Source organism: Narcine bancroftii, chromosome 14 (genome assembly GCF_036971445.1).
Source record: "Narcine bancroftii isolate sNarBan1 chromosome 14, sNarBan1.hap1, whole genome shotgun sequence".
Taxonomy (NCBI): Eukaryota; Metazoa; Chordata; class Chondrichthyes; order Torpediniformes; family Narcinidae; genus Narcine; species Narcine bancroftii.
In genome coordinates, this window is record NC_091482.1 from 61,860,937 (window position 1) to 61,879,166 (window position 18,230).

Here is an 18,230-nt window from a genome sequence, read left to right on the forward strand (position 1 = left end):
AAGATGTTAGTAGATCTGGAACTTTTCTCTCAGAGGATCATGAGTCTTTGAAACTCTTCTTCAAAAAACAGAGGAAGCAAAGACTGAATAATTTTAAGCTAGAGGTGGATAGATCTTGATAAGCAAGAAAGTAAAAGGTTATTGGGAAGAGGAGATGGGAATACAGAGTTGAAGTTACAGTCAGATCAGCCATGATCCTATTGAATGACAGAGGAAGCACAAGGACTGAATACTCTATTCCCGATTCTAAATGTTATGTCTCTATGAGCTGTTCTTCAGATGTGATCTTAAACCAAAGCCCCGCCTTGCCCGCAGGTGAGTTATAAAGGTCCCGTGGATCCCATGCTTTTGAAGAGCAGGGGAGTTCACCCCTGTGGCTAATGTTTATTTCTCAAACAATATCACTAGATGGATGTTTATGAGAGCTTGCTACACACAACATAGCTGCCAGAGTTTCCAACTTGCAGCATCAATTCTAAAGCACCTCATTGCCTAGAAACTTTGCAGCATCCACAGGCTTGTTTTCTCTTGGCAAGATAAATATTAAATATATATGAATTTATGGGAAATGTAGCAGCTCTATAAAACTCTGGTTAGGCTACACTTGGAATATTGTGTTCAGTTCTGGTCGCCTCATACAGGAAGGATAGAGAGGGGATTTATCAGAGTGCTGCCTGGATTAGAGAACATTTCTCATGAGGCAAGATTAACTGAGCTAGGGGCTTCTCTTTTGAGAGAAGGATGAGAGGTCTACAAGATTATGAGAAGCATAGATCGGGTGGACAGCCAACACCTTTTTCCAGGGATGACAGTGGCAAATACCAGAGGACATCTGTTTAAGTTAGGGGAGATATCAGAGGTATTTTGTTTTACAGTGAGTACTGGGTACCAGGAATGCATTGCTTGGGGTGGTTGTGGAGGCTGGAACAATAAGAACATTTAAAAGACTCTTAGACACATGGATGAAGGAAAAATAGAGGGTTACGGGTGTGAGATATGGAAGGTTTAGATTGTTGATTTGGCTTATGTAGGTCAGTACAACATCATGGGCTGAAGGGCCTATATTATGCTGTAAGGTTCTTATTAACATCACCACTTGCTCTCATGAGGGCTTTCATTGTCCTATTGTTTTTGTACTGATGTTGCAGTCTGTGATCAGAGGTATCCTAGGAGATTACTGCTACACTTTGATGTGCCCTTCCTCACATACTTGTTTACTGCAATCTCCTTTAATAAATCCCCACTGACATTTTGCAGCTATGTGGAATTACATTCACTCGATACTGCTTTGGTTCACAATCAAGCTTGCACACTGCCAGTACAGCAGCTTACATAGTACTTTTGATTGGCTCTACCAGTCCTTGTATCAGTCCCACTTGCATATGACTCCACTCACACATAGCACCCCTCTCACACACAGCACCCCTTTTAAACACAGCACCTCTCTCACACCACCTTTCACATCTAAGAGAGCCCTTGATGCCAAAGGTGATTCACATCCATGCCAGTTTTGTGGGTTCTGGCAGACTAGTGATAGTCAGGAGGTGTTTCACTACTGCAGTTATCATATTCCAGCATGAGCAGCCTTTGTCTATACTTATCACTCATTTCTAGCTAACTCCAACTTCACCCTATATGACTCGCCTTCCTCCACCTGTTCCACTTGTTTCGTCTCTCTCTTCCTTTCCCTGCTACCTGTCAATCAATTGCCCTATATGTCCATTATCTTTCATCCATCCATGATTCATCGATCTCCCTGTGAAACCCCTGCTACCCTGTCCTCATTATACTGGCTATCTCCTCTCTCAGTCTTGGTGAAGAATTCCAACTTGAAATATCCGCCATTCTTTTCTCCCTCTGATGCTGCTCGGCTCACTGAGTTCCTCCAATAGATTTTATTTTTCTCCTGATCCAGACACCTGCAGTGTTTCTATGCTCAGTACAGTCTGACTGAAGAAAGATATGCCCGTTTTAAGCAGCCTTCACACTCTCCGAATTCCATAAAGCATATCACTCAGATGAACTACATTTGAAAAGTAGCTATATTGACAGAAATATGCACAGCAGGATTCCATAAGCATCGGTATGATAATAAAATAATTTTCCAGTGATTAAATGGGTTAAAGGATGAGCATTGACCCCAAGTTACAGGGGAAAAATTCCCCTACCTGGTCCTGTGATGCCCAATTACATCCATGCAGCCATTTAACCTACTAACCTCATATGACTTTGAAATGTGGGAGGAAATCGGAGCACCTGGAAGAAACCGATGGGGTCTCAAGGAAAACGTACAAACCCCGTTTACTGGAGCTGTAATAGCATTGCCAGATTGCTACACTAACCATGCCACTCAAACAAGCATCAGATTTCAGATTTATTGTCAGAATGCATACATGACATCATATACAATCCTGAAATTCCTTTTTCCTGCGGGTGCGACAGAATTACCACTAATTAGTAGTGCAAAAAATAAACTGTACACAGTGTAAACACGTAAACAAATAAAAGAACTGTAAACCATATAACATAACCATATAACAATTTACAGTACGGAAACAGGCCATATCGGCCCTTCTAGTCCGCACCATTTTACGTGAAACTCCACTAAACCTACCCACTCCCCTGCCCATAATCCTCCAATTCCCTCACATCCATGTACCGATAATGAAATGTAAACAAACTGACTGTGCAATACAGAGAGAGCAAAGAAAATCAATAAAGTGCACAAGTAAGAGTCCTTAAATGAGTCTCTGATTGAGTTTATTGTTGAGGAGTCTGATGGTGGAGGGGTCGGTGCCGTTCCTGAACCTCGTGGTGCAAGTCTTGTGGCACCAATACCTCTTTTCTAACGGCTGGATAGTGTGAGTCTTTGATGATCGCTGCTGCCCTACGACAGCAGTGTCTCTGTAGATGTACTCAATAGTGGGGAGGGTTTTTGCCTGTAATGTCCTGAGCAGCGTCCACTACCTTTTGGAGGAAAACTCTTCTAAATTTAATCATTTATGAACTGTTGGCATTGAGTGGCAAGGGGAGCATTTATTGCGCTTAAGTTGCGCTTAAGAATTTGAGATGGTGAGTTGCTCCTTCAACAACTGCAGTCCTTCTGTTGAAGGAATTCCCACAGTGCTGTTGGTGAAGGAGCTCCAGGATTAGACTCATGGGCTGGTGATATGCTAAGAAATCACAATTGTGACTGAATTGGAGGGGAACTTATGGTTCCCAAGTGACTGCTGTCCTCGTCTTCTTGGCAGTAATAATCAGAATATGTTATATATTTCAGTTCTTTACAATGTTAATGTATGGTTTGTTACTGCTGGACTAATGTGTTCCCACCAGCTCCTGTTCATACCTCAGGCAGGTCACTAAATGTGGTAAAGGACAGGCAATAAAATACAGAATTGGAGCTGAGTGCTGGAAATCCATGTGTTAAAAATGTGTGAAGAATAATGAGTGAGACAGAGTCACCCCTGAGGCAGGAGAGAAGTAGATGTGTGAAGGCACAAGGAGAATTTAAGGTTTGAAAATTGGTCCAGTCACAGCAGTGAGCAAGAGCGACAGGAGACAGGAGCAAAGGGTTCTTTTATTGTTGATGTGCAGTTCCTCTGGGTTCAGCAGCAGGGGTCAACAATAAGTATACATTTTACGAAAACATTACAAAAAAAGGTCAATAAAATAGTGGGAGGATTGGTATTGGACAACTCAAGAGCAGCTGAGTCATTTACACAATACATTCTACATTTCTGTCTTTGTTATGGTGGAAAGGAGGAAGAACAGATTGTCATGTATGGAAACAGACCACCAGAGTTGAACTGACCATCAACCTACCCCTTTACACTCATCCTACACTAGCATGGAGTGATGATGGAGAGGAGTAATTTTCCTCAGAGGAGGAGGAGAGAGTTTCAGACCATGCTGACTTTGATTGCTCTTAGCCAACCCCTTTGCTGTGAACGTATAGCAGGTTAGCAGAGTACAGCATAGCCTATAAAAAGCAATAAAATGATTGGTGAATGCAGACTGTTTCCATTACTGCTGAGTCCAGCCACATTCTTTTTTGACTGAGCGGCAGCTGTGAACATTCTCCAACAATCTCTGTTAACCATATGATTTTATTAAATGAAGATGTGGGGAAAAACTTGAATGATACAGAGCTGGGGATTCTATCAGGCAGTGTGATGCTGATCTCTGAATCTGATGGCACAAGCATGGAAGTGTGCGGCCCGCAATTGTGGAGATCGGGTTGGCGCAGCAGCAGACGCAGACAGAGATCGCTAAAGCGACTCCCGGGGCAACGAACAGCAGGGGTAGAAGCTGGGGCAGCATCAGACCAACAGCCCTCAAATGGCATTGGTCAAGCTGCCCAGCTAACTCAGCAGAAATAGGCTGGGAAGAAGGGCATTCATATGCATGGATGTTTCCGCCCGCTATTATTCATATGTATGACTCAGTCAATCAGCAAAAACAGCGGGAATTTGAACAGTATAAAAGCAGCCTTTCCAGCCCTAATAAAAGAGTGAGCTTTGTGGTGATATGTAATTACACCACTAGGTCACCAGGGGTCATCCCAGTGACCTTGTCTATAAAGCAGTCCAGAGCTACAGTCTAGCCTTCCAGGTTCATCTCGCAGAGACAAGACCTCTTAGTGTACATAATAGTTTATTAAATTGTACTGACAATAACCACAACAGCAGTGCAAGTATAAGACAGCTTTAATAAACTAATATGTTGGAGGGCGCTGTCGGGGGTTTCCAGCACAGGGCTCAGAAACTCGTGCTGGAGGGCACTGCCGTCACCTGGGCATCATGTGGTCCCCCAGCAGGGGTCTCTGAGGCCTGTGCTAGAAGGAAGGGAAACCCTTGACGGCGCCATTTTGGTTGGCTGCCCCACCACGTGGCTTACAAGCGGAGCCAGTTCGCCTGCCTTGTGGTGAGCCACCACACAGGCCCCCCCCCCCCCAAAACTGGTACCAATGTCCTTTTTTTACGGGCGGTCTCGCTTCTTTGGCTGGGCAATTACCACAGGCTCGGTGGGATCGAGGCGCGCTGGCTTCAGCCTGTCCATTGTAAACAGCTCCCGCCAGCCACCCATGTCCAGCGTGAACATCAAGCCGGATCGCTGTACAAACCTGTATGGCCCCTCATACAGTCATTGTAGAGGTGCCGTGGTCGGGCACCGCCGAACGAAAATGTACTCTGTGGAAAGCAGTTTATCGGGAACGTGAGACGGGCGGGTGCCATGCCTGGGCGGTGGTGGGGGTTCGAAGGAGTCCAAGTGTGCCCTGAAGTGAGGGAGTCATTCGTGCGGCATCCGCTGGGGATTGTGAGGTGCGTTGACGAACTCACCAGGTAGTGCCAGCGGCTTACCTTAGCTGATGACGTCTGCAGATCTTCCTTGGGAGTGGAGCGGATGCCCAGGAGCACCCAAGGCAGTTCGTCTGTCCAGTCAGGACAGGTGAGGCAGGCCATGAGCGCCGACTTAAGGTGGCGGTGCAGACATTTGACCAGTCCATTGCCCTGCAGGTGGTAGGCCGTGGTGCAGTGTAGCTGGATCCCCAACCTGTTTGCAAGTTGTGCCCAGAGCGCAGAAGTGAACTGGGCGCCCCGATCGCTGGTGAGGTGAGCTGGGACGCCAAACCAGGCGACTCAACCATGCAACAGTGCTCGGGAGCAGGAGTCGGTGGCGTCTGGCATCGGGATCGCCTCGGGCCAGTGAGTGGTGCGGTCCACCACCGTAAACAGGTAACGGTTGCCCCAGGAAATAGGTAAGGGCCTGACGATGTCCACGGGAATGTGGCTGAACCATTCCCGGATGTGTTTGAACTCCTGTACAGGCACCCTGGTGTGCCTGTGCTCCTTGGACATCTGGCGATGGGTGCATATCCTGTCCCAGCCCACGAACTGCTTCCGCAGCCCATGCCATAGGAACCGTTCTGCCACCATCTGGACCGTGGACCTGATGGACGGATCTGAAAGGTCGTGGATATGACAGAAGACCTGCCTGCACCTCTGCTGGGGAACCACTGGCTGTGGGGTGCCCAAGGAGATATCACACAGGATGGTGCCGTCGCCGCTTGGAGTCGGGAGGTCTCGGAACCGCAGGCCGGTGATGGCGGTTTTGAAGGCCCTCATCTCCTCATCCGCTTCCTGGTCCCGGGCGAGCTGGTCGAAGTCGAGGCCGGGCGTCAGCGCGCAGATGGCTGGTCACGAGAGTGCATTGGCAACCACATTGTCCTTTCCCTGCCTTGTGCCGAATGTCGGTGGTAAACTCCGACACGAAGGAGAGGTGACACTGCTGGCGGGCCGACCAGGGATCCTTTACCATCGCAAGCACCTGGGTGAGGGGTTTTTGGTCTGAGAAAATGGTAAAAGTCCTCCCCTCCAAAAAAGAGTGGAAATGCCCAGTAATTCACGATCGAAAGCATTATACGCATTCTGGCAGGCGAAGCAGGCGGCTGAAGAATGCCAGCGGCTTCCAATGTCCATTCACCTGCTGCTCCAGGATGGCACCGACACCTGTGGCAGAGGCATCAACAGAGAGTGCCATATGCAGGTCGGTGTGTGGGTGCGTGAGCATGGTGGACTTCGCCAGGGCGTCCTTGGTGCCCTCGAATGCGGTGCAGGCTTCTAGGTTCCAAGCGAGCATCTTGTGCTTGGCTGCGATGAGGGTGAACAGTGGCTGCATAATGCACGCAGCTCCTGGGATGAAGTGGTTGTAAAAGTTGACCATACCCGTGAACTCCTGCAGCCCCTTGAGGCTGTCCGGGCATGGGAACTTCCTGATAGCAGTGACCTTCGCAGCGGTGGGCGTGGCTCCTTCGGCCGTGATGGCATGGCCCAGCAACTACATGAACTCTTTCCCAACCTGGCACTTGGCCAGGTTGATTTTAAGGCCGAAGTTGGCCAGCCAGGAGAAAAGGGCACGTAGGTGGGCCTGTGTTGCGCCCGGTCCTTGCTGGCGACGAGGATGTCGTCCAAATAAATAAAGACAAAATCCAAGTCCCTGTCCACAGAGTCCATGAGGCGCTGGATGGTCTGAGTGGCGTTCTTGAGCCCAAACGGCATGCACAGGAATTCGAACAAGCCAAAGGGGGTGATGATGGCCGTCTTGGGTACGTCCTCAGGGTGCACCGGGATCTGATGATATCCGCGTACCAGGTCAACCTTGGAGAAGACCCTCACCCGTGCAGGTTGGCCATAAAGTCCTGGATGTGAGAGATGGGGTAACGGTCAGGAATAGTTGCCTCGTTGAGGCAAGAATTTGGTCGTGTCGGACGAAATCTGTCGGAGGTGAAACTGGGCCTCCGCGTGGCTGAACCAGGTCTCCGGCTTCTGAACCCAGAATTCAGGGAGCTTGACGGCTATAGCGCTGATCCCAGGCTCGCTCATGATGGGTTCAAAGATGTTTGAACCAGTCGGGGTCAGCAATTGTAGCGGCGGCTACATTGCTCCTGCAATAACACATACAACCAGATGGGTTGAGCTCAGTGAGCAGACTAGTTTATTGCAGGCTGCTGGGCTGCACTTATACACCCAGCCCAGACCTGGGCGTCATGTGGTCCCCCAGCGCGGGTCTCTGAGCCCCGTGCTGGAAGGAAGGGAAACCCCCGACGGTGCCATTTTGGCCAGCTATCCCGCCGCGTGGCTTACAAGCGGGTCCAGTTCGCCTGCCTTGTGATGAGCCGCCACAACATCTTCATACACAGTTCTTCCTCATCTATTCAGCAAAATGTCACAACACACAAGGAAGTCATTCAGACTGCTGTGTCTAACCAGCTTCACCATTCCTGTCTCCACAGATACAGAAAGGAATCTGGGTGGGAAGCAACCCTGGAGTATATTGAATGAGGAATCCACTGAAGTGTCATTTCTTGGGCCCTCCTGTTGACATGATCTGCCTGTTGCTTCAGGAATGGATGTTGGGTTAACACTGTACCTTCCATCTCCAGCCTCCCAGCAAGGGCACGTGATTACATGATGTACTGTGTATAAACATCATCATCTAAACAATGAGTAGCATGGGACAATGCATCAACTTAACGCTAATATTGTGTCCTTTGGAGGCATAATTGCTAGTTGTTGAATTGTTAATTTTAATGATAGGCTGAGATTCAAGATGAAACATATTTTGTGTGATTTCACTGCAGCATGAGGGAAGGTGTGGGGGGAAAGCCACTGAGATTATCAGCATGTGGTTTAGGGAACAATGCAAAACACATCCCAATAAACATTGCCCATACCTGACTGCTCAAAGCAGGACATCCAAGGCCAATATTTAATCCTCGAGGCACCTAAACATTATTTATTTCATTGTATTTTTTGTGGGAACTTGCTGTGTGAAAATTATTTGTTGCATGTCCTATAATATAGTAAATGAATCTTGTAGGCTCTACAGAATGAGGCAATGAATTCAAAGCCTTTCATCCTTTTTTCTTTAAAAATAAATGAATAATAAGATGAAAACATATCCTATTAATGATAATTGACTGTCCCGCTCTTAACAAAGCTAACTGTGTCACCGTTGGAGGCACTGGTGAAATGATTTATTTTAGGCTGTGCTTATAATAGTACCCATGTTATATTCTTTGCACTCAGGCAGTCTTTGATAGAATTGAGCAATGACTGATTTGCCTCAGTGACTCATTCCTCATTGCCACAGAAACAAAACAATAAGAAAATAAAAAAGCTTCAAGGGTGGCAGGTGTAGATTTTAATTTTTTTATAACAAAATAATATAATATCTTCAATATAATCAGTTTGATTAAAATGTGGAGTACCTTGGATTAAATGATATACAGGTAATGTATCTTTTTGAATTTTAACATATATCCATATGTAATCTATATTTTTGGAACTGAAATTTCAATGTTGAAAATGAAAGGGTGCCAGTTTGCAGCAGAGGGTCTAACCCAGAGCTGAGCACTTGAAGGAATCAAAGGGAAATAAATTATTAGGTGCAGTAAATTCAATGAGGGGTGATTTGCCTGTCTGAAAATTGATTCCATGCTGAGCCTTAACGATTCTGCACAACCTCTACTTTGCTGACAGGAGCAGGTGTTGAGAGACATGCACTTCTAAAGCAGCCCTTCACAGCCCCATCCACATTTTGGCTGATGTAATATTTTTGAAGAGTTGTCCTGGTAAAATATAGATGTGGCAGCCAATTTAAACATAGCAAACTCCTACACACAACCTATAAAAATCACAGTGATTAGTACAGTAATAGAGTCACAGAGACTTACAACCCAGAAACAGGCTCTTCAGGCCCCTGCACTGACCATCAAGCACCCATTTATGCTCATCCTACTTCTTAATTTTCTCCACATTTCAGTCGGATCCCTCTCCCCTATTCTACCTCTAATCCACACTCTAGGGGCAATTTACAGAGGCTTATTAATCTACCAACCTGCATGTGTTTGGGATGTGGGAGGAAACTGGAGCACCCAGAAGAAACCCTCACAGTCGCAGGAAGAATGTGCAATACTCCATAAGACTTTTCTATTGGTGGTACATTTCCTAGTATCGTTTGTGTTCCTAAAATGCATCACCTCACATTTATCAGGATTACATTCCTTCTGCTATTTTTAACCCCACTTTAACAATACATTAATATCTCTCTGAGGCCTCAGACAACCTTCCACTTTATCAACAACTCTGCCAATCTTTGTGTCATCTGCAAGTTTACAGATCATGCTCCCTACATCCACCATCGGAGACATTCACCTATATTACCAACACTAAAAGTCCCTGCAACAATCCTTGTGGGACACCTTCAGTCACTGGAATCCAGTTACAAAAAATTACCCTTCAGTCTCCGACTACGGAGCTGATTTTGGATCCAGTTAAGATAGAGGTAGGTAAGTTCTTAATCAGGAGAGGAATCAAGATTTATGGGGTAAAGGCAAGAGAATGGGGTTCAACATGATAGTAAATCAGCCATGATGGTATGGTGGGGTGGAATCGATGAGCTGATAGGCCGAATTCCTCTCTTGTGTCTTGTGGTTTACCACATTCCCTCGATCTCATTGGCCCTAATCTTTTTGAACCAGTTCCCATGTGGATCCTTGTCCAAGGCTTTATTCTTCTTTGGCTTGGCTTCGTGGATGAAGATTTATGGAGGGGGTAATGTCCACGTCCGCTGCAGGCTCATTTGTGGCTGACAAGTCCGATGCAGGACAGGCAGACATGGTTGCAGCGGTTGCAAGGGAAAATTGGTTGGTTGGGGTTGGGTGTTGGGTTTTTCTTCCTTTGTCTTTTGTCAGTGAGGTGGGCTCTGCGGTCTTCTTCAAAGGAGGTTGCTGCCCACCGAACTGTGAGGCGCCAAGATGCACGGTTTGAGGCGATATCAGCCCACTGGCGGTGGGCAGCCACCAAGAGATTTCTTTAGGCAGTCCTTGTACCTCTTCTTTGGTGCACCTCTGTCTCGGTGGCCAGTGGAGAACTCGCCATATAACACGATCTTGGGAAGGCAATGGTCCTCCATTCTGGAGATGTGACCTACCCAACGCAGTTGGATCTTCAGCAGCGTGGAGTCGATGCTGTCGGTCTCTGCCATCTCGAATACTTCGATGTTGGTGATGAAGTCGCTCCAATGAATGTTGAGGATGGAGCGGAGACAACACTGGTGGAAGCGTTCTAGGAGCTGTAGGTGATGCCGGTAGAGGACCCATGATTCAGAGCCGAACAGGAGTGTGGGTATGACCACGGCTCTGTATACGCTAATCTTTGTGAGGTTTTTCAGTTGGTTCTTTTTCCAGACTCTTTTGTGTAGCCTTCCAAAGGCGCTATTTGCCTTGGCGAGTCTGTTGTCTATCTCGTTGTTGATCCTTGCATCCGATGAAATGGTGCAGCTGAGATAAGTAAACTGGTTGACCGTTTTGAGTTTTGTGTGCCCGATGGAGATGTGGGGGGGCTGGTAGTCATGGTGGGGAGCTGGCTGATGGAGGACCTCAGTTTTCTTCAGGCTGACTGTGAGCTGAGTAAATCAGCCAAACATTTTGTCAGTTTCCGCAAAACAGGACATCAAGCACTGAAGAGCTGGCTCTGAATGGGCAACTAAAGCGGCATCGTCTACAAAGGGTAGTTCACGGACAAGTTGCTCTTGTGTCTTGGTGTGAGCTTGCAGGCTTCTCAGATTGAAGAGACTGCCATCCGTGCGGTACCGGATGTAAACAGTGTCTTCATTGTTGAGATCTTTCATGGCTTGTTTCAGCATCATGCTGAAGAAGATTGAAAAGAGGGTTGGTGCGAGAATGCAGCCTTGCTTCACACTTTACTATAGTCCATGTCAATTACATCTGCTGCCCAGCCTTCATCATTACACTGTTATCTCTTCAAAGATTCCAATCACATTTGTCAGATAAGATTGACTAAGCTATGTTTGCTGTCTCTGATTAGTCCCGCCTTTAATTAATTCCCTCCTGCAGAATTTTTTCCCAGTATCTTCCCTACTAGTGTTAGATTCACAGGTGTGTAGATACTAGGCTTTTCCCTGCTGACTTTTCGAAAAGGGGGGCCATGTGTGTCCATTGGAAATGTAAAAATCTCATTCGGAGTCCAGCAATCTCTTCCCTTGCCTTCCAAAGCAGCCTGGATAAATCTTATCCAGCTTGGGGTTTACCCACCTTTAAACCTGCCAAGGCATTGAGTACATCTTTATTTGAGGAGACCTGCATTAGACAAATACAAATTGGAAGAACAACACATCACATTTTGTGAGTAGCTGACAATTCAATGGTATGAACATTATTTTTTCCAATTTCAGGTGATCCATGTCCCATGTTTTCTTCCCACACACTCACCTGTCCACTTAATTTTTGTTTTCTTTTGTTCATCTTTCCCTTCCCCTTCCCTCTACCTGGTCCATCTGCTCATCATCCCCTGCCCAGCTAGTTCCACCTACCACCGTGCAGCTCTGGCCCACCTCCCTGCCTACTGTTATATACTAGCAATCTTTCCTCTTTCCTCTCAGATGCAGGGTCTCCACTCAGAACACTGACTTGCTCTTTTTGCCGCCACAGAACATTGTTCTGCCAGCATAATATCTTTTGTTCTACTTAAAAGGATGCCAAACAATCTACCAACAGCAGGTCTGCCTTGAAGTCAGAACATTAGAGATTCAAGTCCCATTCCAAGGACTTGAGCTCATAAGATAAGGTGTTGTTTCATTGTGGGATTTCTTAATGTTGGAAGTGCTGTTTTTAGATAAACCAATCTAAAAATCAAAATCTCTGTTATTTCATGTTCCAGGTTCGGGTAAAAGATTCCTCAGAAAAAATGAATGGCAGATCTGGCCAATGTATACAGACCACTTTCTGATTATTGATTGTGAAGGTTCTCTCTGAGCAAATTGGCTGTCACATTTTCTACATTAAAATGGTGAGTAAACTCCAAAATTATCATTCTGGGCTATCCTGAGATGTAAGATGCCATGTTCCATTACAGTTTCCTTGTTATGAATTCAAACTGGATTAAAATGAGTATACTTGGTAGTTGAGGGTAAAGAAATTCTGGTGTGGACTGAGATTTACTCAGCTCACAGACTCTTATTTATTTGAATTCACTGATCATCTTCAATGTCCATTATGTATTTCTGGATCAGAAGATTACCATTTGATTTGTGATACTCTAACATCAGTAAAATGTCAGGATTTGCCTTGCATTAATTTTCTTGGGATGCTCATTAATATTGGCTCTACTTGATATTTCTTAAGGTTAGCTGTGTGTCTGGCCTTTCTTAAAATAGTGCTTTGAATAATGATTCTTATCTTACACAATCCAGACAATTACCAGTAAAGATTTTGGGAAGATTATATACCATTAGGAAATCCGTTAAAGGAGGAATGTGACAAATAGAAACATTGACCATACTGCTCAATTATTAAGATTATAGCAAAGCAAAATGGAACCCCATTTATAAGTGTCATAATCAGATATTGTGACCAATTTGTATTATTCACAAATGTTGAAATCAGATTAAATCATTTCAAGTCAACGTAACTGAATCAAAGTGGTTATTTTCCATGGATCTGATATCAATTAAAGCGCATCAGATGTAATAGGACTTCTGGAGTTTACAAAGGATGATTAAGCAATGTCTTTATATTGAATTAAAGATGTTTTCAGAAAGACTTTTAAAAAAATGAAAGAAAGCAAGGGAGATTACAGATCCTTTATCTGGACATCTAAAATCCAGAAAACTTCAAAATCTGGCAAGTGGGGAGTTGGACGGCCGAGGGGTAGAGGGAGACTGGCAGTGCGTGTCGGGCGGCCCAGAGACCGGCAGTGCAAGTCGGGCGGGCGAGAGACCAGCAGTGCGAGTGCGGCCGGGAGACCGGCAGCGTGAGTCGGGCGGGCAAGGGGGGAGACCAGCAGTGCGAGTCGGGAGGGCAAGGGGAGGAGACCGGCAGCGCAAGTCGGACGGGCAAAGGGGGAGACTTGCTGCGCGAGTCGGGCAGGCAAGGGGAGGAGACCAGCAGTGTGAGTCAGGTGGGCGAGGAGGGGAGACCGGCAGCGCATGTCGGGCGGGCAAGGGGGGAGGTGGGGGAGACAGCAGGGCAACTGGAAGGGGGTGGGGTGGATACAGCAACACAATTCGGGTGGGCTTAAATCTGGCTTTCCAAAATCCGAAATTTTCTGTCCCCCAAGGGTTCAGGATAAAGGATTGTGTACCTGTACCACCTTTGTCAAGCAACCAAAGTGCTTTACATCTGTAAGATCAGTGAAGGGAAGATGGCTCACCAAATGATGCTATCCAATTAATCTGAATTAGGTGTGTTTGGTGAAGGAAGTCCTTATTCAGGTATTCTTCTATAAAGAGAAACTACTATCTAGTTTCATCCTTACATTGCCTGTCAAACATTTGCATAGCTACCTATTTTGGCACAAAACGGAGCAGAGGGGCCATCTGGGAATTTATCAGAAGGACTGAACATATGCACGTGGGTTTCCCACCTTCTGCACCACTCATGGTGGGGAGTCAGGTACACAGAGAAAGTCAGACAGGTAGAAAGAGGGTAAACTCTAAATGATTTTGGTTTGTTGCATGATGGGAAATTTTGGCCAGTCAGATTCTTCACCTGATATTCACTCAGATTGGTCAGGGAATATGCTGGCTGAAAAATGCATTTGGTACCATGTAGCCTATTTTTGGCTATAAACACAAAACTTTATATTGGTCATTTTCAAATAGATGATCTGCCTATTGAGAGATTGATTCTCATTTGACATATGAAAGTCAAAATATTGTGGGTTCTGCATCGGTTCCTGGAGGAGCTTCTGTGGTTAACCCCTCTCCACTGTGCTGCTTACTGAACCCTAGTGAAAATCATCCACCAAATTCGATCTGAGTCAGGTGTAACCTTTTCATTGAAACTCTTCACCGCAATGTTACCTGGAGAAATGATTCACTCAAAAATATTGATTTTTTTTTCCCCGGTTTTCTTTTTAAACATCTCTCATATGTATTTCAACAGATTTTCCCATATTCTCTTTTTATTGTGTTACACAGAATAGTGGTTGTTTTTGAGAGCATAAACTATAGGCTGTAGGCCCTGGGGTTCTGCAGGTGATATTGATTGAGATGTTGTACCTGAGATTAAATAATTCAACACATCGCCACAAGAACACTGTCAAATGTAATAAAGCAAGTGTTCCATTGAGTTGGAAAAACAGAAACAGGCCATTCAGCCCAACTGCTCTGTGCTAATGTTAGTCCTTCACACCACCAACCCCGAATCACTACATCTTATTAGCACATCCACCTACTTCTTTCTTCTTCAATTTTTATTCAGATCCCTACGAGTATTCACACTGTTCTGCATTACAGAGTTGAATGAATGACAAGAGAGTTTATTGTCAAATACATTTGAATGTGTACAGGTGCAGTGAAAAGCTTTTTTGCTTTAGATTCCAACAATAGTTAACAACATTTGTATAAATTGTTTCTTTTGAATTCCCACTGTATTTTTTATATAAGCTAATTACTTTGGTCTCCTTCTCAGATAAGGACATTTTTTTGTACATCTGTCTAATGGAGCCACTTCACCAGCTTAAAGTCCTCAATCTGATCTCCCTTCTGCTTGATTCTATAGAAATAATATCCTGGGGGATATTTTGTTTTTATGATTCACTTTTGAGATTTGGGCATTGCTGACAAGAGCAGTATTTATTTACTGCCCATTCATTATTACCCTTGAGATGGTGATGAGCTGCCTTCTTTAACTGCAGTTATTCAGCTCCCCCAGTGCTGTTGGGAAGGAGTTTCAGTAAGTAAACTTGGTGCTGATGATAAACTGGTGATTTATTTCCAGGAGTACAGCTTGAAGGTGGTGGTGTTCCCAGATGCTTGCTGCCCTTGTCAATTTTGGTGATAAAGCTTAGCGTTTGGTGGTTTTGTCAAAGAAACTTGGCTGAGTGTTGGCATCCATTTTGTAGATGGTTCACACCAGCAGTGAAAAGAATTAATATTTAGGTTTGCAAATGGAGTGCTCATCAAGTAGAAGACATGCTTTGTTATGGAAGGTGTGGTGGTACACCACCAGCCTACTGCAGGGGGGAACACCTGTATCTGCAGGAGTGTACCGCCGGCCTACTGCAGGGGGCAACCTCTGTACCTGCAGGAGTGTAAGGGGACAGGACAACACTTGGCCGGCTGTCAATCAGTCAGCCTGAAGGGATCAAGCCCCACCCGGTCAGGTGTCAATCACCCTCCAGGATATAAGCCTGCGCCGGCCTCGCGAAGCTCACTCAGAGTTACTGCAGCTACAGCCAGCATGGCTCTGTGAAAGTCTTTGTGGATTAAATTGTGGTGCACTGTTAGCCAGAATCAGACACACACAAGGTAAAGACTGTATAACAAGCTTTAAGTGATGAATGTCAAGGGTAGATGATAGTCTCTAAAACATGGACAATGTCTGGCACAGTGTTATTTGCCAAGTCAGGTAGAACCCTCATTTCATATGGAAAAATGATAAATAATTTATGCACTAAGTAGAAGTCCAAAAATCCAGATGCCAGAAATCCGGCCCACCTGAGAATCTAGTCTTTTTGAAAACTCTCAAACTTTAAATTTAATGGGTTTTTGTTTGCGTGCGTGCATGCCTAAACGCCATAGAAGCACAGTGGCAACAAGCGAGCATGCTTGTTAACTTTAATTTTCTTTAAAACTGTTCATTTTGATAAAATGAACCATGCGGTATTTGCTATTAAACAAAATATTAAAATTTGCCTGTTCATCTTTTCTTTATTCCTCCTTAAATTTGAATTTTAAAAGTACTGGCTGAGAATCCAGAAAATCTGGCACAACCCAGTCCACAAGCAGTCCGGACTTTAGGACTTTTACTGTTGCTCCATTTTCTTTTTAAAGTATTTTTAAACCAAGTTTGTGTTTCACTAATTTAAATTTTATCCATATTTTGTTCTTGTTTATCACAGTTTATAAAAGCATTAAAATTCTGAAATAAACCCAGCTGTGCTTTTTTTAATGAAAAATCCTGAGAGCAACTGCTGGTGAGAAGCTTTATGTGCTGGCCCATGACTCCATGTGCTTTAGCACTCCTCTTTTCAATTGTGACAAATGGGAAGCTGATTGGGAATGTAATTAAAAGAAACATAAATGTCACAAATTAATTTGTTTTGAATACTGTTGACTGATATTTTTTCACCTGGTACTTTTAGTAATCTACCCCAAAAGGCTTTGCCCAAAAACTTACAGCAAGTACAGTATGCAGATAGTGGGTATAGCAGGAGGGCGAGGGGTGGGTTGGATGGGGAGCAATGGGAAAGGTGAGAGCTCAAAGAATATCGGACCCAACTAGCCAGGGTTAAGGACCTGGATAGACACATGGGGATGATTGGAATAAAAAAGCAGACCAACACCAGGCAGAAAAATAAACAGAGGGAAAGAAAAAAGCCACAAAATTAAAAATAATTAAATTTCCAATGAAAATTTATTAACTGTGGGAATAAGATGGAGTAATTTGAATTGTTCCCTCTCAAGTTCTGAGAGGTTGGTGTTGTTGGATGAACATAAATTTCTTCTGTTAACTGTAATCTGTATCTCCCTGCAGCGTTTGATGGTTAATTATGGTGAAATTAAGAAGTCTGAAATGAGGGAGCAGTCAGCATGAGATGGTACTTGCAGAAAGCAAACAGTAGTACAATCTAAACTGACCAGAAGGTTCTGGGGATTCTTAGTTTTATGGTGTTGCCTCATTGCTTCCTCTAGCTTCAACTACTCAGGGTAAAAAGAAAATTACTCCTCCAATCCTCTTCCTCTCACCTTAACCCTATGCCCTCTTGTTTTGATTTCCTAACATTTATATAAAGATTCCGACTATCTACCCTATCTATGCTTATAAATTTTATACACATCTCAGCCTGCTTTATTCCCGAGAAACAAATTCAGTCTTCCCAATCTCTCCCTTTGATTAAAGGCCTCTAATCTAGACAACATCCTAGTGAATCTTCTCTGCACTCTCTCCAGAATTGCACAAAGTATTTCGTGTCTAAATGGAAACTTGCCTCTGTACCTGGACTTTACTGGAAGCAATGCTTGCACTTAGTTACATTTAAGAAGTGGCTCGTTTTCTGATGTAGTGAGATAAATTTCAATAGCTAGATATTTTGTTGAGATTTTGCATTTGGAATGTGTACCATGCTGAGTTAAGGATCATGTGTTGTATCTTACATCAAAGGCTGTCTTAGAAAGGTGCCCTCATATTCTTTGTCACTTTTATTAATTGGCAGTTTCAAGACTTTCAGCAGATGGATTGTCAGGAAGAGGCCTGTCACAGCAATCAAAATTTTTAAAAAGATGTTCTTGGCATCTACAAAATAAATAAGTAAAACAAATATGAGTATGAAAAATGAGGACATAGGTTTAAAGCGAGAGGAAGGAAATTTAAAGCTGATTAGTTGATATCTGAAATGTGCTGCTAGAAGAAGTGATAGAATCAGATGCAACCCACTATGTTTAGGTGACACTTTAAATAGGCAATAGGCAAGGCATAGAAGATATGTTCCAAATATGAGCAATTGAGAATAGTGTGGATGGGTGATAAAAGGTTGGCGTGGTCGTGGTGGGTGTCTGTGCTGCACCACCCAGTGATCAGTTGAGAAGTGAGAGACTTGCTAGATCAGAGGAGAGATGTTAGTGTGGGGATTGAAGTCATACATAACCCCAGACAGAAAGTATAGAGATGTCCTACCTTAAAGATGTGAGCAATTTAACAT